Source organism: Prionailurus bengalensis, chromosome C1 (assembly GCF_016509475.1).
Source record: "Prionailurus bengalensis isolate Pbe53 chromosome C1, Fcat_Pben_1.1_paternal_pri, whole genome shotgun sequence".
In the NCBI taxonomy this organism is placed as follows: Eukaryota; Metazoa; Chordata; class Mammalia; order Carnivora; family Felidae; genus Prionailurus; species Prionailurus bengalensis.
Genome location: NC_057345.1, coordinates 140,849,005 through 140,873,305, shown reverse-complemented (window position 1 = coordinate 140,873,305; position 24,301 = coordinate 140,849,005). Strand labels below are relative to the sequence as shown.

At 41.6% G+C, this 24,301-nt stretch overlaps 1 protein-coding gene across 3 annotated transcripts in view; it reads right to left on the bottom strand.

Annotated features, from left to right (window-relative positions):
• The window catches only part of LYPD6 (LY6/PLAUR domain containing 6), a 124,625-nt gene extending 103,500 nt beyond the window's left edge, over window positions 1-21,125 (bottom strand). The window contains exon 1 of one of the 3 annotated variants that reach the window (XM_043576662.1): window positions 20,988-21,125. The gene's annotated coding sequence lies outside the window, so the exon portion shown is untranslated. The remainder of the gene's footprint in view (window positions 1-20,987) is intronic. The other 2 variants (XM_043576660.1, XM_043576661.1) reach the window with 2 other exon arrangements.
• Between the last annotated feature and the right edge of the window lie 3,176 nt (window positions 21,126-24,301).

The following is a 24,301-nucleotide window of genomic DNA, read 5'->3' as shown; positions in this document are numbered from 1 at the left end:
TCACGGCCCCCCTGCTTTCACCATCATCTGACTGATGCCAGAAAGTTTTGATTTACAAGCTGGAGGGTCAGAGAAAAGAGCCTTGAAAAGGTTTCTTTTCTTTTTAATGAGCATATTTAGGTTGTTATGAGTCAAGTTCAAAATTCAAGTCACATATGAACAATTTTTATAGGAGAAGGAGTAACCTGATGTTCAAATTCATTTGCCTCCCATTTTGAAGTAATTCATCTTTAAAATTTCTGTGAAAATTCTACAGAGTGGCCCAGAAAATGGCACCAACCATCTGTAAGTAAAAACAAAAGCTCTCTATAGTATATATCACAGGTTCAAAGCACTTTGGCATCGGCAGATTGAACACGTTGTTAAAAGAATTTAACTGCAAGAAGAGCTACCATAATTACATAGCAGCTGGTCTAATGTTGACAAAACAACTTTTAAAGGCTTTCAGAAGCCTTAAAGGCTAATCAATTAAAAAGGCATGAATAGTAATGTGCATCCTCTCCTTAACACTGTGAGCTGCATCTCCCACAAATGCAGTGAGGTTTTCATTTTGGAACAATCATTTCTTATGTCCTACAATTAAGCCGAACACGTGAATAAATTCTAAGTTGTGTCTAGGTGAGACCATTATACTTAAAATAAAATAACTCTATAAAACTCAATTATAAACATTGAACTTAATGAGCATTTCCATACCAGCAAAGTTATTATCAAAATGCCAACAGCTCATGCCAGAATTTGTGCTTACTTTACCAAGAGCAGGCAGAGGAAGTGTTTTAGATTGTCGTCTACACTGGCCAAGGATATGCTGGAGGCATGAAGAATAAATGAATGGATGAATGGATGGATGTTGGGACGAGTCTGTACTCAGCATCCAAAGAACACTGACTTAATCCCTTTGGGATCAGCCAAGGGGTCATGTTGGAAGGTCTCCTCTGAAAGGACCAGCCAGTTTCCTTCCAGACCTTCCAGAGAAGGTCCAGCTGGAAGTCCATCTCTCACGGGCACCTGCCACACGCTTCCCACAAGGCTTGTTTCTTTACCAAATCCCTCACCTTCAGAGAATTAGAAAGGATTTTATATATCACGGGATCCAATCCTTTTTAGGACCCAGCTAACTTTTCCTATAGAAGGCCAGATAGTAAATAATTCAGGCTTTGTGAGCCACAGAATGCCACCACACCACTCACCTCTACCATTGTAGCATGAAAGCAGCCTGCATGAGATTTACACAAATGGGCATGGCCAGGTTCTGATGAAACTATTTACAAGGGAAAGCAGGAAGCCAGACTTGGCCCACGGTCAGTAATTATCTGACCCCTGCTCTACCAACGTGAGTCGCCTTGTTCCCACTCAGGGTCCAGGGAGCCTCTTTCGGAACACCTCCAGGGAAGACGGTCAATCCCTTCAAAGCGGCCTCTCCCACCTTCTGAAGCTTTCCCTTCTATCGACTGCAATGAATCTGTCCGCAACTTGCGGGCACTGTCACATCTGTGCACCCTGTCCTCTCCTAAATCATTCTCCCCCCTCAGTGTGCTCTGCACAGATAGGCCTTCAAAAATCCTTTCTATAATTAAAGAAAATACCACCAGTGTTGCCTTCTGGAGCCCCAGAGAGTAAGCCGAATACCTCTTCCACCAGACAGCCCTTCATGTATTTGAAGACAACTGTGGGATATGGCATTTTCTGTCTGCGCCGCTCATTTGAGATCTATCTCACAGTGCATTTGATTGTTAGTTTTCTTCCTCCATGTACACACTTTTTTCCTCCTCATTTAGATGGCAAGTGAAGCATAGTCCCTGGCACACAAGCTCCATTTAGTTTTACGAGACAGAGTGGCAGGACGACCACAGAAATATCAATCAACACATCTTTTTAAACGCCTTTCTCCACAATGGGGACCTCTTCCACTACGGGAGGTGGACAGCTCACCACAGCCCAGCCGCTGGAAGGCTGCAAGTATGTCAAACGTCTTCACATGTAAAAACTGATCTTTGAGAGGCAAAAGGCCTCCTTTTTCTGTCTTCTACCCCCCACCGGGATCCTGGAGTAAAATTTTAACGTGGCAGACTGCGGAACACCAACGTTCCAGCTGAGAATTCTGAGGCCGAGTCCGTTGTCCGTGCTGGTTGCACAGCTTCCTGAGGCCCCATCTTAGTCATGTTCATATCCTGTGCTATTTACCTCTCTCCTTAACAACCACTGCCCCAGAGCAACATGCCCACTGTTGGTATTTATGTGAAAGCACACTGTAGGACTTCAATAATGCACTCTCAAGTGCAAAAAGATTAATAAAAATCTTGAGTGCTCCTTTTAAACGAGCAATCGTCCTCAGGGTAAGAAATTGGGTCCCTCACAGAAGTTTTCAAGGCACTGGTAAAATGAGTTTCTCACCATGTTACCTCTAACCTCTACTCCCCAGGCTAATTCTCTTTCACAATCGGTAGTAAAATATTCAAATAGGCTGTGTTTTAATATCTTAGTGAGAAAAGAGTCTTTAAAACCATTACAAATACTTCATCGCATTTTATGTCATTACCTTTTTATGTTCCTTCTCCCCACTCTTGGGAAGGACAGGAAGGACACATCTCACAAAGTCCTGTACTATATGCACTCTTTAGCAGTGACCCCAGGTGCAGAATCCCTGCGTGAAAGAAAGACCTGTTTATGGACACTCAGGGAGGGGTAGAGACACCCCAGCAAGGGGAGCCTGGGCACCTCCCATTCCATCCTCCAGAAAGCCCAGGACAAACCATCAACTCTACTGTATTGGACAGTGGATGTTAGACACTTGTGGCCACCTAAATTTGAGTTAAATACAATTTAAAATATAGCTCCTTGGGGCGCCTGGGTGGCGCAGTCGGTTAGGTGTCCGACTTCAGCCAGGTCACGACCTCGCGGTCTGTGAGTTCGAGCCCCGCGTCGGGCTCTGGGCTGATGATGGCTCAGAGCCTGGAGCCTGTTTCCGATTCTGTGTCTCCCTCTCTCTCTGCCCCTTCCCCGTTCATGCTCTGTCTCTCTCTGTCCCAAAAATAAAATAAAAACGTTGAAAAAAAATTAAAAAAAATAAAAATAAAATAAAATAAAATATAGCTCCTTAACCGCATTAGCCACATTTCAAGTACTCAGTAGCCATATGTTGGCCAGTGCAGATGTAGAATATTTGTCACCACAGAAGAGACTAGAAAGTTCTACTAGACAGTGCTAGTGGGCCCAGTGGGCCTCTCAGTGATGGCCACTCTCCAGCCAACGACCCGTGGGGCTTGACCAATAAGCTGTCAAGGCCAACTGGAGCTGCACTCTGTACTTTCTTAAAGCCCAAAGAAAAAAATAGGGTATGGAAATGTCATACCTGGTTATGCCAGACAATTAATACCACACTGGTTTAAAGGTATTCTTTAAATAAAGTGAAAAAAAAAAAAGAAAGAAATCCATAATTTGCTCTTATCTCAGGGAGTTCTGCCAAAGTCCCCAGCCTTTGCAACTCCGTGAGAAACTTTTATACAGAATAAAAAAAGCTGGGATTCTCATCTGGATTCTAGTGAAAAGTAGGGGGAGAGGGAACAAGAGGCACAATTTCTCTGTTTTTCTGAACTCAGCATCCTTTGTATTATTTTATGAAGTTCATCTTTACTTTAATCATCATTTAGCATGAAAAAAGAATGGGGCTTTTTGCCTTTATAAAGTAGGACTCCCAAGTTCTAAAGAAAGCATTAAAATACTTCTGTGCCTTAGATTTATCATCAGGCAAGTAAAGTTGTTCAATAATCCGCATCTGGATAGCACAGCATATAATTGTTTTTTTCAGATTACTAAAATCACCACCTCTCTAAAATCTAAGAACAAGAGAAAGTTGCTAATAAATTTTAAATTTCCCACATAGTTACTTTGGAGAATGTAAAATTATGAGAGTAACTAAATTCAAATTTCAGACTGCTTTCTGAAACATGAGATGACCCCCTGATCGTCTATAAAGTCTGTGGAACATCTGTTTTGATAACATATGTACTTAAAATTCCCCACATGTCAGTTTCAAGTTACTACAAAATATAAGGCGGCACCAGCTGCAAGGATAAGGAGGAAAAGCTGTTAGCAAAGTGCCAGGAAATGTTCAAGATTTTAATGGGACCAAGTCTCTTTACCATTTGCATATCATCATCCTAGGAAACAGACCAAACAAGAGACTAGAAATCCTACCTCTTCCACTTGTGAGAAAATTCCACCATGATCTTGCTATATTTTCCTTTACTACCTTCCTAGTAAGGAACTATGGTACGTTTAATTCTGGTAACTTTTTTTTTTTAATTGAAGCATAACTGACACATAATGTTACCTTAGTTTCAGGTATACAACACAATGTTTATACACACAAAGTTTATAGGTTACACTATGCTCACCACAAGTGCAGTTACCATCTGTTACCACATGACGCCGTTACTGTCATATTTCATCCCCATGACTTATTCATTCCATAACTGGAAGTCTGTACCTTCCATTCTCCTTCTCCCATTTTGCCCATCTTCCCAGCCCTCTTCCCTCTTGCAACCATCAGTTGTTCTATGTATTTATGGGTCTGTTTTTGCTTTGTTTCGGTTTTTAGATTATACACTTATAAGTGAAATCATATGGTATTTGTCTTTCTTTGTCTGACTTATTTCACTGTGCATAATACCATTTAGGTCCATCCATCTCCTCGCAAATGGCAATATCTCATTATTTTTATGGCTGAGTAATATTCCATTATATATATATATATGTAATCTATATATTATAATCTATTATATAATATATATAACATATATCATATCTTCTTTATATATTCATCTATTGATGGACACTTGGGCTGCCTTCACCTTAGCTATTGTAAATAATGCTACAATAAACAGAGGGGTGCTTATATCTTTTCACATTACTATTTTCATTTTCTTTAGGTAAATATTCAGTGGAATTACCAAATCATGTGGTATTTCTATTTTTTATTTTGGGGGGAACCTGGACACTGTTTCCCACAGCATTGGCACCAATTTACATTCCCACAAACAGCGCATGAGGGTTCTTTTTTCTCCACATCCTCACCAACATTTGTTGTCTTTTTGATAATAGCCATTGTGACTGGTGTGAGGTAATACCTCATGGTGGTTTTGATTTGATATTTCTGGTATCTTCAACCAAAATGCTCTCCCCTCATTATTTCTACCCTTCCAAATAGTACCCATCTGCAGGGACCAGTTTAATTTTCACACTTTCCATGAAAGTGACTTCATCTCTTCTAGCCTGCAAATTCCTACTTCTTCTGTACCTACAGCAAATAATAAAGGGCCATACAACTGCAACTTAATTGTCCTCCTTCTGCCCTGACACCCTGATCTAATCTCCTCATGTTTGTGGATCTGCTCCCATTTCATGGCTTTTACAGACATTGTGAAGCTCTCAAAGTTACCTCTCCCCAGAACTCATATCCATATCCCACCTCCCATCTACTTCATATCTCCACTAGAAAGCCTAACAAGTATCTCAAGTGTAAGATGTCCAAAGCTTATCTGATCCTTTTCCAAATCTGCTCTTCCTCAGTCTTCCCATCTCAGTAAATGATAGCCCTACACTTCCAGTTTATCAGCCATCTTTTACTCTGCTCTCTCACGCATGCCCTGCATCCTGTCCTCAGCAAATCCTACCTCCTGCACACTCTTTCCAGATAGATGAAGCATGCCCCTTTTCACCACCTCCACTGCAACCACATGGATATAAGCCAACATCATCTGGATTATTCCAACCTTGTCCCCCCTTCTATTATTCATTCTAACTGTAGCCAGTGGTCTTTTGAATCATACAATTAATCAGGTCATTCTTTAGTGCAAATTCTTCCAATGTCTTAATTTACTCAGTAAGGAAAGAGGAAGGAAGGAAGGAAGGAAGGAAGGAAGGAAGGAAGGAAGGAAGGAGGGAGAAAGAAGAAATGGAGGGAGGAAGACCTTTACAATAACCTCTAAAGCCCTGAATTATGGATGGCCTATCTCTTATGTTTTTGAGCTTTCACTACTCTCTCTCTCTCTGGCTTACTTCACTCCTAGCACCAGTCTTCTTGCTGTTTTGAGAGTGAGGCATGATGCTACTGCAGGACCTTTGTGTTTCTGTCTGGAAGGCTCTTCCTGCAGCAGCCCCCAAGGCCCTTTCCCTTACCCAGCCCAGGTGTTCAGGTGTTCATGAGACCTACACCATGAGGTCTCCTATGACCACCATGTTTAAAGTTTCCAACTGCCAACTGCTTCCTGTCCACCTCAGACATTCCCTCTTCCCCTCTTTGGTTTCTCCAAAGCACTTAGGACCATCTAACATACTGCATATTTTCTTATTTATGACCCCCTGATAGAACGTAACCTTTATGAGGACAGGGATTTACGTGAGCCTTACTCACTGCTTTATCAGAGACTTTTGTCTGTTTCAATCACTTCTGTGTTTCCACCTTCAACTATAATCGGCACAAGGTGATTCTCAAATATTTAAAGACAAAGACAGAGAGAAAGTCAGTTCCAAGCTCCATGAGGACAGTTTTCCATGCCTACCCTTCTTTTTTATATCCCTGGCTAGCACCCAGAAAAAAAGTACTTGTTGCCTAATTATTGCTATGTTTACATTGGCAAATGTAAAATATTAGGTCACTCAAACAGCTGGACATGTTAAATGTACACAGTGGTGATGCAATATTAAAAGAAGTAACTATTTTTAAAAGATTTCAAAGCTATTTAAACTTAAGCTCATAATCTCTATTCAAGTATGAACAATCCTCACAATCACCAAGAAGAGACAGATTCTTAAGCGCTGCCAAAGAAAGATACAAATACTTGCCCAAAAAAGAGAGGAAAGGAAGCCTCAATACTATCTATCATTTACTGGGTGAATTACAACAAATAAAACTTCAATGCCAAGCCCCAAAACAAGTCATTTGGGGATTTTGGCCACTAGGTTGGTTATTAAAATGGACAGGTGCTTTTAATAAATCAACAACGCTTTGCCAAGCAGTGATAATGATGATGGCCTAGACAAACTGCTATGAAACACTGGGGTAATGTAATAGAGAAAGGAAGAGCCCTTCCCCCCACCCCATCTACAAAGAGAAGGGTGTACATCCGTCATCTCCCAAACAGATAGTCTTTAAACAAGGGAGACTTACTAGTCAATACGTCTAAGAAATGGCTCAACCTTTCTACACATGCAGAGCGTTACCTATAAAACATCAACAGTCAACTACAGACCAAATACACACTAGATTCTTTTTCACATAAGATAATTTGAAGACTATGCAGAAAGCTTTATGGAAATCCTTCATCCATAAAATGATTGAGCGTCCCAAAAGGGGAATGCCATAACATGCCAAAACAAATCCTACCTAGTTTTTTGTGGCACTTAGGTTCAGGCCCATACAGAGCATCTCTTTCCCACGTGAAAGGACCCACGTCTCTTCCAAAGTTCACTGAGCTGCTGCAGCACAGAAACAACTGCGGGGATACATCTCTTCTGCTTTATAAATTCTGTACAAAAAATTCTAAGTAGAGTTATTTTATCTGTGGATACTTTTTTTTTTTAAAAAGGAAAATAAACATTAAACACTAGCATCATATTTGCGGGTTAAAATATCCACCTTTGATTGTTAAGAAAAATAGTGTTGTATGTCAGGTCATGAGTCCACGATGGCTTGGAAGTGGTGATGATTATAGGAAGCACCATTCATTAACTAATCTGTTCATTTATTCAGCAAACACTGACTGAGTAGGGAGAGCCTCTGCTCATCAAATACCTACCGAGTATCTATCCACTTTGTGCCAGGCCTTGCGGTGAGTGATGAACTAAGGCACCACACATATGTTTAAGGGTACAGGAAAGATGGCCTCTAAAAGATGAAGCTGAATTCAAAAACTGGAGCACAGTGTGCTCTGGAATCCTCATCAAGACAATTCAACATGAGGAAGGAACCACAAGACCTCCCAATTGAGCCAATACTATAATATGTCTCTTGTCACTTAGAAAAAGAAATGCTTAGCGATTGTCCACCAAATATCAAAATTCAATTTAGAGTTAAAAAATACAATTAAATGGGGGTGAAAAAATATAATTAAATGGGGGCGCCTGGATGACTCAGTTGGTTAAGGGTCCGATTTCGGCTCAGGTCACGATCTCATGGTTCATGAGTTCGAGCCCCGTGTCGGGCTGTGGGCTGACAGCTCAGAGCCTGGATCCTGCTTCGGATTCTGTGTCTCCCTCTCTCTCTCTGTCCCTCCCCTGCTCATGCTCTATCTCTCTCTCTCTCAAAAATAGATAAACATGAATATATATATATATATATATATATATATATATATATAATATACAATTAAATGTATGCAACTAATTCCAATTTTTTAAACAAGCATAACTAAATAGGAATATTGATGTTTTATTAGACACATGCTTGAGTTCAAATAACAGAACATTTGACAAAGGCTCTTAAGAATTTAGAATGGTGGAAAACAGATAACTAAAACTTAGAAATAGACATACAAATTTAATTTAACAGTAAAGTGAAATTGGTATCAGATTTTGGCTTTTGTATCCTAACATAACCTAATAAATTATTTCTTTAAAAACATGAAAAGAGCCAAACTCATAGGCCACTATAAATTGTTGGCTGTAGATTGTCTTATAGATTACCTACTACAGAGATCCAGAATAGCCTAACTTCAGAGAATTCACAAAGTGCAAGGATTACAATATGAAAAACAGCCAGGGTGAATCTTTACTTTTCCTTTGAACCCAAGAGATTACAGATGGCCACCCTGTATTCCTCCACCCCTTACAACCTCTGCAAGCGGAACTATTTCAGTAGGAAAAAGCAAAATCCAGACCCAACCACACTATCCCCCTGGACATCTATAAGGGCTTCCACTCTCTCCTGAGACACTACGGCTTTTACCAGCTCCTCATCAAGCAAAGGGTGAATCTGGCAGGAGCCAAATAAAAAAAAAAAAGCCAAGACTGGTATTGGGGGCCAAGGTGAGATAAACCTCTTCTGTAATCCTGAAGATGAAGGGAAGAACTGTTCACATTTTGTATACATTCAATATTTGTCTTTTCATCTTGATGTTTCAGCTCTGTGATTAATTGCGCTGCTTGGCTCAGAATGCCTCTGTCAGAATAAAATCTGGGTCTTTTGCAAATTGTTCTTTTCTGAAATGTTATCCCCTCTATTAGCATAAATGTTTCAGTGTTTTGTTAGGGGTGTGGGGGGCAGTGGGTGTGCTTGGCAAAGTTGTTATTGGTGTTTTGACTGCCTGTGAATTTATGCAGTCTAAAATTTAAACCTACAGGGGAAAATGCACACCTTGCAGGTTTGGACTCTCTCAGCATGCTATTCTCTTAAAGTAGATGCAGGGATTTTCTAACAGAGTACATTTTTGATCAATAGGTTTATACACAACACACAAACTCTTCTAGATGAGAGGCAAGGGGCTAGCTAGAAAAGAAACAGAAGAGAGACAAACTATTGAATTGTAGATTCACAGAATTTAAAACCCAGAAGAAACTCAGACATCAGCTAATCCAATATTTTGTGTTGTACAGAACACTACACTGACCATCAGGATGTACCTTCAAAGGGGGTGCTATTTTCAAGCAGTTTTGGGCTTCACTGAGTAGTACACCTCCTTTCAGATATTTAGAGTGACTATTCAGTTACCAAAAGTCCTGCAATGTAAAAAAAAAAAATACATATATATTATTTAACCCACTGTTTCCCAAACATATTGAACCATCATCCCCTGTTTCTGCCTTTAACATTCCACAGAACTGGTGTTTCTTCTTGCAGATCCTGTCCTAGAAATGCTGATCTCATCATACAATGATTTTCCAGATGAAGAAACGGACATTCAAAATTAACTCATTTGGCCAAAAACCTGGAATTAGTTAGTGGTTGATAATTCAGAAAATAGCATGACTGGAGTTTGGATAAATAAGCAGAGATCCCAACATCTTTCCTTTCCACCCATACCTCACTACAAAATAGTTGCCTCTCCTGAGTCCCTGCCTCACTCTCCTCAGACTCCTACATTCCCTCAACTTCTATTTATCTACTTGACCAATGAGCACCTCTTAACTGGCTCAGATTCATTCATTAGTAAGTGCATCCTTTCCCCATGGGAAGCCTTTTAACAATGACTTACCAGGCAGTGGCTTTAATGGAGGCCATGGCAGGAATAGGACAGATAATTTAAGGCAATAGAGCTTTGTGTTTCTCCTCAACTTTATATATGTTCATTGCAGGGATTTCCCAGGAAGGTCTGGAATCAGACAGGATAGGGAAAGTTTTCTCAAACTGATCATAAAGTAGATGATCCTCTCCTTAACTGTTAAGTCCTCTGGTTCCATCTTCTCTGCACTCTTTTCCATTTTCCACATCCAACCTTATTCAGTACACGGTTTCTCTTGGAGAGATGGGAAACCCTCATGCAATGTCAGAGTGGGCCAGAAGCCACAGGAAATGAGTTTACCCACTTGCCTGCAATGCCCTTCAGGTGCTACACAGCACTCTGCATTTCCTTATTTTGTTTAGCCTAACTGGAAACTACCTCTCCTGCAAAGGTCTTTCCTAGATAGTTCCCAAGCCTAGAAAACAGTACCCCTACACAAGGTATCTTTCTTTGAAATGCTATTCCACTATAACTATGTATTGCCCTTCATTTAGAAAGTTGAGCCTCTAAATAGCTTTGGTGGGAAAATATCTTTTGCATCATGTTGATCATCACTCGCCAGGCTTGGCTATACCAAAGAACAACACTGGCAACAGTGGAAGATGAACCCTGAGTTGTTTCTCAGAACTGGGTGGAGTGGATGTTGATTCTGCCATATCTCACCTGGTGCTTCTTAAAACAACACTTTCAATCAGCTGGCTGTGATTCCAATCTATGACAATGGAACAGGAAGAACATTGGCCATTAGAGATTAAATCTTGCCTTGTCTCAGTCTCCGTTTAAAAAGTGCCAGTCCTCACTATGTATGTTCCTCTCTTCTATGGGAAGGGGGCCATATGGGAGATGGCTCATGAAAGAGTTTTTCAACAGCATAGAAAGATTTTGTATATCTTCACCTATATATAGCAAGTCTGATATATTGTCCTCTATTTTATTCTACCAGAATAAGGATCAAACACACTGAACACATGCTATATACATAGTTAGGCAGCCACCATGTGACCTAGAGAAAAGCAATACTATTGAGGTAGTAAGAAATTACATATGAATAATAAATCTGGGTCACAGGAAGAAGAATGATTATTTTCTTCCTTCAACTTTTCTGTTGTTTTTGTTTAACAGAAATTATCTATGCACCTTAAAAAGCATAGTTCAGCTTAGTGTGGAAGTGTGAGGGCACGCCAGTTTTTATTTCCACCGGTGAAGATGGCATACCTCACTTCCCCAAGTCCTAGGTCATGGTGACTAATGACTTACAGTCTGTTCTGTATAAACCTCAATACTAGAGGGTATTTCTAGAAAACAAAAGCAGGGAAGTGTCTCTGAAGAGAACAGTCAGTTTATGGGATTTGTTCTTCATGGACATCCAGAGATTAAATTAGGTGGTACTTGTTATAAACAACTAAAACTATCCTTTCCATCTAAACCAATCTTTCAGGGCACCTGGGTGGCTCAGTTGGTTATGCATCTGACTTCAGTTCAGGTCATGATCTCGTGGTTCGCGAGTTCAAGCCCCACATTGGGCTCTGTCTCTCAGACAGCTCAGAGCCTGAGGCCTGCTTTGGGTTCTGGGTCTCCCTCTCTCTCTTCCCCTCCCCTGCTCGCACTCTGTCAATCTTCCTCTCTCTCAAAAATAAATAAACATTAAAAATAAATAAATTAAGATAAATAAACTGATCTTTTGTGCTGCTCCCATCATGATCTCCACAGCTTTTTCTCTATGAAAGTGCTAATTCTATTCAACATGTTTATTGAGGTATTACTCTATACAAGACACTATGCTCACACTAGCATTCAAGAAAAATAAGACATTATGTAAATAATAAACTAAATGTGAGAAACACGTCAGTAAAAAAAAAAAATACAAGCCTAAATAAAAGACTAACATTTTTTTTTTCAACGTTTATTTATTTTTGGGGGGACAGAGAGAGACAGAGCATGAACGGGGGAGGGGCAGAAAGAGAGGGAGACACAGAATCGGAAACAGGCTCCAGGCTCTGAGCCATCAGCCCAGAGCCTGACACGGGGCTTGAACTCACGGACCGCGAGATCGTGACCTGGCTGAAGTCGGAAGCTTAACCAACTGCGCCACCCAGGTGCCCCAAAGACTAACATTTTTACTGATGGGAAGAGAATCAGGAGAAAAGGTTTCTGGAGGTAGGTTGCACTTTAACAAGGCCTCGAAAGATAAAAAGGATTGTCCATTGGGAAGTAATGGATGTAAGGACACTCCTGACCAAGGATGTGTCTGACCAAGAGTCAGAACTGCTGCAAAAGTTTTTGGGAATTCACTCAGTTGAGTGATTAGGAATATGAATTAAAAGAATTTCATAAAAGAAATTCTTCTATGAAGTTATACATAAAAGAAAACCATGTACTTCTAATACCCGTCCTTTGATCTTCTATGGAAAGATACTACATAAGTGCAGAATATTACTTCTATTAAAGTCAGTATTTTTAAGTGGTAATATTTTTAGAACACTTGAAAGTGGAGTTTTTTCCTCTTCAAGATAGAAATATTGTAAGAAATTAAATGTATTCTGCATGAATAATCAAGTCAAAGAACAGTGAAGATCTACAGAGCGAGAAAAGAACAAATTCCAGGGAGATGCGCTAGATCTTTTAAATTATTTATTATAGATCTCATGCTCTTAGAAGCCAAGAACTCTGTTTCACTTAGTTTGGTCTAAATACCAACATTTTGCCACTTTCAGTTGTTCAAAACTATTTTATCAGATCAGCATTAATGAGTAGTTTTAAATGTCAAAAAATACATATTGGTGCCTACTCATCTCGGAGCTTAAAGTTTAATTGGTGCAGCCCCTTGGTTTTATAGTTGAAGCAAATGAAGGCCAGACGGTGGGTGACTAACTTGCTAAAGGTCACCCCACTAGTTCATAGCAACCAGTTAAACTGGAAGAGACTAAATAACTTGCCCAAGGTCACACAGTTGGCAATGGGTGGGCAGAATTACAACACAGGAGAACTTGGCCTCTAACCTTTACACTGCACTGCTCCTCTGCCAGTGGAAAATTAGCATAATCCTGCACAAGTAGGTAGGGTCCTGTAGATGAAAAGCCATACAAACAAAAAGTAGAGAGTAATAAATGCTATTATTATAAGTGCAAGTAAGTGTATACATCATCTAAATTGCTTTAATGGCATAAAGGAACCAATATTTCTAGATGTCTTGATGGAAACTTAAATAATATGTACATTTTCTAACTTATTATACAATTCAGTACTGAAAAGGGAAAAATGGGATGAGAATAATGCAATCCTTATTTCTCCTGCTTCTTGCACGTAAAAACATTAAGGAATATATTTTTGAAAATGTTCACCCAAAATCCTGCCACCCAAACACAATAACCATATTGTTAATCATTTAGGATGCTTAAAGAGACTTGCTTTGATAATTCAGACAACAATCTTCATTTTCTTTTTCATGGCAGAGACAGTAGGACAATCCTGGGTTTAAGAACTCTTACATCTATGGCCTCTGACAGATCTATCAGAAGACGAAGATTCCATAGCCAGTACTTCTGTGTCCCCTAATAACCTATTATGTAGTAATCACTCACACACACACCTATATGTTTCTTAAATCTACTTTTGATTTTAGCCTGCATGCCCCCTTGGCAAGACAGAGAGTGAGGATGGGCAGGTGAAAGGGCAGGGCAGGGACAGCAATTTTAAATATTTAATATATTTATATATTATATTAATATACATATATTAATATATAAATTTAAATATATAAATATTATAAAGTCCTTGGGCTTATTACTTTCTGCCCCAAATCCCTTGATTTCAAATGCCAACACATGTTTTCTAGTTCTAATTTTCCACTTTCATGAGAAATGACCAAAGTATGCTCTATATGTAAATGTGTGCATGAGAATCTGACTTGCAGTATCCATCTAGCCCTTCTTCTGTAGCAACCTGAGAAGGGTAAAAAAGTCAACGAAGTTACTAGTTATGGTAACTAGTCACCAGTTATAACTGTGACCTCTAATTGGCAGACTGAGTGAAAACTAGAATAACCTGATGCAGAAATGATACTTGCAGTATCCCTGACCACGGCGATTCTGGAAACTGGTTACATCCTTTATGGAATCCTGGGAGCTTTGTCTATACAGTTGTTACAAGAAGATGCCAGTTCTAGGGGGCATGGGGCCTCTAGGCCAAGATGGCTCCCACGCCTGTCCAATGTGACCCTCATCTCCTCATACCTGAGCTGTGCTCCCTGGGCGGCTGCAAGGGCTCCCACAAAGGAATGCCTGATGGCAAGTCATGGTTCCTGTCCTATGGTCTTCTGGTTACACTGGTGCCATGGGTGACCAGTGGTAGTCCTGCAGTCAGATTAGTTGAATCTTTTATTTTATTTTTTTTTAGTTTTTTGTTAACATTTATTCACTTTTGAGAGACAGAGTGTGAGCAGGGGAGGCGCAGAGAGAGAGGGAGACACAGAATCCGAAGCAGTCTCCAGGCTCTGAGCTGTCAGCACAGAGCCAGATGTGGGGTTCAAACTCACGGACCGTGAGATCATGACCTGAGCCGAAGTCGGACGCTCCAGCGACTGAGCCACCCAGGTGCCCCAGATTAGTTGAATCTAAGGAGATATTCTAGTAGACATTACAGTAACTTCATATAGACAAGGGTCTTATCCCTTGGGGCTTTTTTCTTTCCTGGAAGAGTTGTTCTCTTTATATTCTGTCATCAGATACTAGCTACCTTCCGCAAGTACTCATTCACAATCCTGGACACTGATTTGATCATTTGAGTGTTCATATCTGGTTCCTTCATATCTATCTTTCTTGAGGAATGACAATAAGAGTTGCATGCAGTGACATATATACCAGATTTTATATAATAACAAGATACAATAATCTGTTCTTCCACTAAGATTCTGACAAACCGGGTATATTATTATCTTAACAGCAACTTATCAAGCTGACGTTGGCATAGAATATACATTGACTCCCAAGTTTCTTCTAGGGATCTAGTATTAGGTTCAATTATGAACATTTAATAGTTTGTGGCATATATTTTTCTCTTGCAAAGATTATAGCTTACCAGAAAGGGGCAGAGCACACTGGGATCATACACCCTGGGGTCCAAATTGAGGAAGGAAGATGGTGATCCCAAGTCTACGCCTGACAGAAAGGTAAAATCTAGAGCCAATGAAAGAAACAAAACCCTAGTCCAAAAACACAGGAACAAAATGAAATGAGATGGAATCAAGGGGTAGGATTTGGATCAAAAGTTGAGAATAAGCCAGAGGATCCTAGATAACCAACCCAGACCATTTCTGTGGCCCAGGGGTTGTGTAGTACAAGGAGTGTCAGGATGACTTATAGATCATATAAGGTCATATGACCTGAATGAATCACATGACCTCAAAGAACAAAGTGGGCCTTAGGATCTCTTCTTATTTACAATTTCTGTGAGTCTATTGGAGTTTTCATCCATTTCATTCAATTCAAACATTGAACATGTTTATTGGGAGACTGCCATGTGCCAGGCTAATTGTGGAGTCCAAAGGGAAAGAAACAGACTTGGTCCCTGTCCTCATGGGGCTTACAGTCTACAAAGGAGTCAGCAACGCTTCTGATAGGTTCGTTCTTCATATCCTGATAGTTATGGCAAAAATGGAATGAATCTCTTTCAAGTTCACAGTTCTCACTCCCTAAAAGAGCACCAGTGCTCTTCAGCCACACTTTTTCCTAATAGTAAATACAAGGAAGTTATTTACACACGCTGTATATAGATAATTCGGGGCAAAATTTGCAACTACAGATTCCCGAAGAAACAGATATGATCATCAAACAAGCCTTTCTTACAGTAAAACAGTATGAAATCTGAGGTTATAACACTACATTATATTTTCAGAGCACTTTTTCTCATAAGAGCAATGCATGTTCATTGTAGAAAATTTGGAAAATGGGGTAAAAGAAGACAATAAAAACATTTGCAATCCCATACTACCCAGAGATAGTCGCTGTTAATGTGGTAATGCATTACTTTCTATCCAGATAGATGAACAAATAAGTAGCAAGGATGTATATAAACTTACTCAACAACACATTTTCAAAAAATGGTGTCACACTAGTACAGAGTTTTATATCCCCCCCACCCCTTCTCTTAATATTGACCTTAACTTGGTAGATACACTTTTCTTTAGATGGCTGAGAGAATATTATCTGGCTCTGTTGACTACTGATGGGAATAGAATTTAAAACCATCTCCTATAAATGTGCTTGGGATTGCTTTCCCCAAGGACACTTATCTTCAATCTTCCATTTTGCCTTTAATCTTCTATTATTTTTCTTCCCACTTAGGTTGTCTTTTACGTTATTCCTATGGTTCAACTTTATCAGCTTGATATTTACTTACTCATAAGAACTACATGCCATCTGTGAACATTTATAAAAGTTTAAATAAAATCATCCCCAAACTACTTCCTGGAAGAGCCCATTTGTCCATGCAGAGAAGTGTCTATTTATCTTCACTCTGTTTCTTATTTCTTGGCCAGACAAAAAAGGTCATGAATTGGGAGGGAACTGGGATTTGAAATCTAGCTAGGCTTTTTCAAAGTTTAAAAATATTACATTTTCTGTAACACTGTAGCCACATACTTCCTCCTTTAATTTGAATACAATCCTCCCCCTTTCTACGAAATATGTTGTATTTGATATAATCTGTGTTAGCTTTGAATACTGATCTCCAATTGTCCATGAGGACACAGATCTGGTTCAAGGGCTCCAGGGTCCTCCCTGAAACCCTCCTCCTGACAGGAACCCTAGGGATACCAGCCAATGCCCCAGAGAGCTGTCACTTACACAACGGAGTTTCTCCATCACACTCGGGTAATGGCCACCTGGTCTTAGTGATTTATCTGTGTCTAGTCTGTTGATTAGGTCTGGAATATCCTGAGCACTTATTTTCTCTATTTCCTGCAATGTGATTATTGCTTGAGAAAGCCTGGGTGTAAGAATATTACTCAGCAAAAGGTGAAGCAAAGAATTCATTTCCACTATGTTCTCTTTTTATCTCTGAGTACATGTTTGGTACAATGTAAGCCAACTGCTTCTACAATTCTCATTTCACATTATTTAAGAGTCTTTGGCTATTGTTTTAGGAATCTATTGCAAGGATTTTTTTTTTTCAAGTTCATTTTGGCTATCTCATTTTTGTGTGCCTGGGATCTGTCACCCTTTGTGAGTTCAATTCAATAATGTGACCCGTCAAAAAATTCTTTCTCATTATATATATTTAAATAAGAATTATTTTTTATTTATTTTTTTCCTATGTATTCAATGTTTCAAATAGCTTGAATACAAGACCTTTATTTTCCTTATCGTAAGTTCCCGTAAGGAAATCCATATACTTACTCCCCACTTTCTAATGGCTAATTTAATTTTTAAGTATTTATTTCCATTTTTTCTTCTTCCATGTCTGCACTGAATTATCTTTAGAGAACTGATTATATTTGACGTCTTTCTTTGGAGTTCTCTCTCTCTCATTATAATATCAAATTGAATTGAATTGAAATATATATATTCATCATTATGTGTTCCAATATGCACTACATCTCCTAGGTACTCAGTGAACATTTCCAGAGTGAACGTATGATACCAATAGCTAACAATCATGGGGCATTTCCTGGGTGTCATATTCCACACTAAGCATTTTACACATATCACGTCATTAATTCTCAGGCACTAGACTGTAAACATAATTGGCAGGGAGTCTGTCCATGTATCCCTAGCATCTGGAACAGTGCTGGCACTTAGTAGGTGCTCACTAAATATTGCCACATGAATACACTGAAAAGCTGCATGAGGTAGGCATCATTGTTATTCATGCTCTACACATAAGAAAACTTATGTATTTTCTTATGTGTCTCTCCAAAGCACACAGAGGTTCAATCACTTTCTGAAGTCCTACCACAATTAGTATATGTGAAGCCGGGACTTGATTCCAAAGCCAACATACTTAACTAGGAATTATTACTAGTCAATTCATTACCTACCTACATTAATGCAAACAAAATTAATTCTATTTATCTTAAGAAATATTATGCAATGTCACAAATAAACATTGTGTGCAATAATTTTCCAAGAAAAGATTTGCAAATGATGGGGTTTTAATAAATAATCAGATAGGCAGTAGATATCTGTATGCTCCTTAATGTTAACTGTGCAAGTAAAAACAGGATTTCTCTCTAATCAATATCTTCTGTTGCATGTGTACACTTGTTAATGACAATTTCAGGACTTTTTGATAAATGGGTATTTGTTGTTGTTTTTTTCCTGAGTGATTCTGGGTTTATATAAGTAATCTGTTTTGTCAATTCTTTTTAACATAAGAATGGCACTAATGAAATAATCATTTATTAGCACCTCCTTGTAATTGTCTATAGAGCTTATGAGTAGTTCCTGCTTATAAAGGGGGAGACTTACATATTTCTGTCACTGTTACAAGCATCTCTGTCACTACCAGCCCTTAATTTTCCTGAAACCCTATCATTAGGACATCATTCTTTAGGGTTTTGTTTACTTGTATATTTAATAACTCATTAACAAAAATAATATACCCCTTTGAAAAAGGACAGTTCCTTAAAAACATTATTAGCTTTCTCCTTAAATCCTCATCACCCTACATCCTAGTGGGAGTTAAATGATATTTAGCAGAGAGCAAAGCTTTTTGGGAATGGTACATAATGGTCCCAAAGCCACAGGTTGAATAGTAAAAAGAAGTGCAGAAATTGAAAGTAGGAAAACACTGAACATATAGTCTACACGAAGGAAGGACGGGAGGGAGAGAGCAAAGGAGGTAAAAAAAAAAAAAATGAAAAAGAAAAAGAAAAAACTTGGCTCGAACTCTACTAATTCACCTTGGGAAAAAATCATAATCTCCAAGAGCCTTATGTATCCCCCCTGTAAAACTGGGGGTGACAAAAATGTGACTCCCTCACAGACACTTTAATAGGACATCACAATGTGCCATGTAAACTGTATAGCATGATGCGATACACAAGATTTTTTTTTTACTTGACATTATTTGCCTGTAATCAGCCCCATTCTGTAATATAAACATTCATTTTAAAAACATTGTCAACAGCTTTAAAATATAGGCCCATGAATCCTATCTCCCTTTTTTGCTCTAGAAGCATTTCTGATGTTGTTAACCCAAAGAACCATTCACAATTTTTAACAGGCTTTGTGTACCTACAAGCTCAGAAAGCTTACTGTGTGCTCTGAGGACTAGAGTTCTGTAAAACCTCTGTTTAAACAGGACCTGTTTTTAAGTCCTGTTTCAGTCTGGTGCCTTTGGTCAAGGTGGAAACTAAAATTGAAAACAGATAGATGTTTTACATTTAAATGGGTTTAACATAAATGTGCATTAAGCCATTTCATGGACGATTGCACAAATATCTTTCGCAAACTTGGTACACGTGAGCACATATACAGTAACCATTAATGTCTTCCAGAGAAATAAGGTGCAGATCCAAAATTTTAAGCAGCTATCTTGAGTCCTCTCACTCGAAAGAAAATGTAATGGCTTTAAGGGAATTGCTCTAATAATATCATGGCATCAGCAATGGCTGGCCAGAGCAGAGCAGAACAGAGTATATGTCACCATAGTTCAATTTAACAAGAAATAAGCTTCTCCCTGGAGAATCTAAACTCCCTAGTCTCCCACAAAGAAAATTGAATTTTGGAGGTCACACTTTGGGTAGGTTACCAGAGGGAGAAGCTTAACATTCTTTTTGTGATATGCTCTGGGAGGTCAATGCTATTCCACCACCAAATCGCTACCAAAGATCTGCTCCCGCCTCAACCCCCCTCCCAAAATTATACAAGCCCTTGTAGTTCCCTAGGAAATGGCAAATGATTGTGGCACTTAAGACGCCTGAGACCACGCCGGATGTCATCATATTGAAACACCAAGTTTTGTACGGCGAAGTGATGAGAGGGGTGGATACTGGGGGCAGGGTGTGGGGAGGGGAGGAGAGCTAGTGAGACTGTGGTGTGGGGCAGAACGAGTCAGACAGACCCACAGATAGAGCGCTTTAGGCTAAAATTCACTGTTTAGCCAAATGTAAATCAACCGAACTGCTGTTCCCGGAGAGAAAAACACATCGCCAAGTCAAGCCCAGGCGAAGCCCGGGCTCCGTGGGTGGACGGCCCCCTCGCCCAGTCGCCCGGGTGGGTGGTCGGAGGGCCTGGCGAATTCCCGCAATGGCTGGAGGCGCCCCAGCTTACTGCATCCTGGGCAGTGGCCCTGGGTGGGCGCAGCCAGGCCATGGACCCCCCCACCCCCACCCCCTGCAGCAACATGTGGGGCGCTGCCACTCCGCCGCCCAGGAACTCCCTCCGGCTGGAGTTCCTGGTGGACGCACACTTGGCCCAGAGAAGGTGCTGAATTACTCCTGGGAGAGATTCCTCCAGCGTTGAACTTGGCAGCTCCTGACATTTCCATCCCACCCTCTGTGAGCCAGCGCTACACACACGCACACACACGCCCCTCTAGACCTGCGCGCAGTGCTGGCTGCCCACTCGGGGACAGAACACCGGAGCGGGATGCAGAGGCGAGCACCCCAGCTCCCTCGGCCTCGGGAAGGGGGTTGGGTGTCCTAGCACCGGGTAGTTCCAGGGACTAAGCCCACTCCCTGGTTGGCCCAGAACCCGCAGTAGTTAGAGCCGCTGGCACCAACCCAGTCTCCTTTTGTGCTCTCCCGGGAAGCCCGCCTCTACTCACCCGGGCTGCGCGCGGATTCCGGCCGCCAGCGGCAGCCCGCTGCCCCATCCCACGAACACTGCGGCGCCCCCAGAGTGTGCAATGCGGAGCCCCGCCAGCGCGCGGCCGGAGCCGGGGAGTGCGGGGAGGGAGCGAGGGAGGGAGGGAGGAGGAAGGAGAGAGAACGCGGCGGGGAGGGGCGGGGGTCGGCGGGGGGCGCGCGCGCCACTCCCACTCGCGCCGGGCACTCGCCTTCGCCTGCAGCCCTGGCCGGTCAGCCCTGCCTCGCGGGCCGCGGGACCAATCAGCGCGCGCGGGGGGAGCCGAGCCCTCCACGGGGCGCGCTCATTGGCCCGGCGCGCTCGACCCAACTCCGGGAGAGTCGGCCTGAGAGCCAAGTCTGCAAACTCCAGCCCGCAGGAGCAGACCGCCCGGCGCAGGTGGGGCGCCCCGCTCCGCGCTCTGGCGGGCAGGGGGAGTCGCCGAGTTCTACCGACTGAACGCAGAGGATTTGAGACGTGCCCTTGAAGCGCCTTCCCAGTGAGCGTTCCAAACAACCTGAGCGTTGCTCAGGTTGCACCGATTTCTTCCTGTGAGCGACCCCCTGCGCGGCTCGCCTCGCCTCACCCTCACCCTGGCTAGCAGTTGAGTGATGGAAAGCCTGGCAGTGTGAAATGGCCCCAGCCACAACTTACTCCTGGCCACCCTCGCGAAAGCCGCAGCACCTAAGAGCTGAAAAGCAAGTCGCGCTCTGGTTGAGGGCAGACCTAGACCGCTTGACGTTTGCAATAGAAAACAATACTGCGGGGTGTAGGATGGAGCGGTGGGAGAGAGAGCCTGGGAGGCAGGTCTTCGTGAGAAAGTGGGAATCTAGTTGTGAGTTTTGGTAGGCAAAATTTTCCCACCCTCTGACAAACCCCCCTCCCAGGTAAAGCTATCCCCCCCCCCTGCCAATCTCTCGGAGGTATTGATTTTTCTCTTCCTTGTTGTAAATCAGGTTTCACTCTCCTGAACTTTTCAATCCAAAGCCTCAAAGTGGAAAGAGAGCACGACCTTACCCTCCTCCCCTCTTAGCAAGGCTGGGGCTGGGGGGTGGGGGTGGAGGTTGAGAGAAGGTCCCAGAAAGGTCCCCCACTTCTGCCCAGGGTACCCGGTCTGCAAGACTATCTTCGCTGTAGGACCCGCTCCAGGGACCACATTTGCCCATCTATGAGGCCCCTCTTCTCCGTGGACTTTCTATTTTTCAAGCTTCTTTTCAGGTGGGCCTGCTCTGAATCTTCCTGCTTCTGCTCTTCCCATAATCTACTCCCCCTCAACATATCGGAGCCCAGTATCTTTCTTAAAAAACTTCCATCCCTTTCCTTCTATTTGTAAGGGATTTGGATAAGATATTTTTATTAAAGCTCCTGGACCTCAGAAAAATTTTTTCTTACTTAGTGTATGTGCACAGGTTTACACAAGCTCAGGGTTCCGGTGGGCAAAAATAATTAGCACTCCTTTAGAACCTCTGCACACACCAGGTGATCACTGCCGTGCTGTCTTCCTGCAGGGCTCAGCACGTTGAATGAGCTGAACACGAATTAATCAAACTGAAACTGAAAATGTCTCTGAGCAAGTAGGCAGGTTACCTTTGCAAGTTAGAATCTGGTACTTACAAGAGCGCTTGTGTGTGTGTGTGTGTGTGTGTGTGTGTGTGTGGTGCTGGGGGGAGTATCACTGCTACTTAGTCTCCAGGGAAGAAATTCCTTCTTCCAGGGTTCCTGTCCATGTACCCGGTTCACTTGATTTTTTCACAAAGCTGGCTCACTCACCTCATAGTTTAGTCAAAACTTAATATTTGGGTTCAAAATGAAGTTCAGTATATTCATGCGGTTTATGAGACTCTCAGTTCCTGATGGAGATAGAATCTTTAGGATCTCTTTTTAAAAATGTATTTTAAAAGAATGATAGGCGCACCTGGGTGGCTCAGTGGGTTAAGCACCGAGCTCGGTTTTGGCTCAGGTCATGATCTCATGGTTTGTGAGTTCGAGTGCCACATCAGGCTCTGTGCTGGCAGTATGGAGTCTGCTTGGGATTCTCTCCCTTGCTCTCTGCCCCTCCCCCACTTTATTTATCTCTCAAAATAAATAAATAAACTTAAAAAAAAAAAAAGAATGAGATTTGTCCTTGAAATGTCAGCAGTGGTATCTCTGTGTGCTAGAATAATGGATGATTTTTTTTTGTCTTCTTCCTTATAGTTTACTGTATTTTCTAAAGAACATATAATACTAATCAGGGGGAAAAAATTAAATATGTTAACTCCCAACACACAATACTCTTCAGGCATCGTAAGAGCTAAAATATTAAATCCTCCTTCTGCTTTACCCTTCACATCTTATCAATCACTAAGTCCCACAAATTCTGTCTCCTAGAATAGTCCAGTTCAGAACTGTCCTGTTCAGCCTCTCTACTGCCACAGTAGCACCCTTGTCGTGTCTTACCAGGTTTCAGCAACAGCCTTCAGTCCTCTACCATCCAGTCAGTAGCCACGCTGCCTTTTCTCCTGTCACAGAACAGCGTAAAATCCAGCAGTCCCCCAAACTCCATTGCTATGAAGTTCAAACGCAGCCTGGTTGGCAAGGCCTTTGCCTCCCAGCCTGAGCCCAGCCTTCCATGTTGGCCTCATCTCCTGCCCTGACACTTGTTTCTCCACGCAGGATGATCCTGCCTCCCTGCAACTTTCCATCCTTCCCTCTTGTGTCATGTGACTTCACATGCCCATGGCTAAGGCTATACAGTGCTGGAATGCCGCTCTGCTCTCCTTCCCTTCACCCTCCCCTGCCCCCAAGCAGCGGGTTCCTATCTCTGCTTCAAAACTCAGTGTAGGGGCCCCTGGGTGGCTCACTCGGTTGAGCATCCGACTCTTGATTTTGGCTCAGGTCACGATCTCACAGTTCATGAGTTCGAGCTCCTCGTTGGGCCTACTTAGTATTCCCTTTCTCTCCTCTCTCTCTCTCTCTGCCCCTCCCTTGCTTGCCGTCTCTCTCAAAATATATAAATAAGCTTAAAAAAACATTTTAAAAGACTCATTTCAAATATTACCTTTTTTACGAAGTCTTCAAAACTGACAGAGCACAGGCAGCAACTCCTCCTCTCTGTACCCCAATGGCACGTACTCTATTTATCTAACAACTATTTATGTAGCTCCTATTATGTGCCAGCCACAATGAAACAAACATACATCACATTTATACTCCTGGAACACACCCTGAGAGAAACAAACATTAAACCAAGTCACACGAATAAATGATTGTAAACTGAGATAAGTGTGATGAAACCACTACATGCGCAAAAAA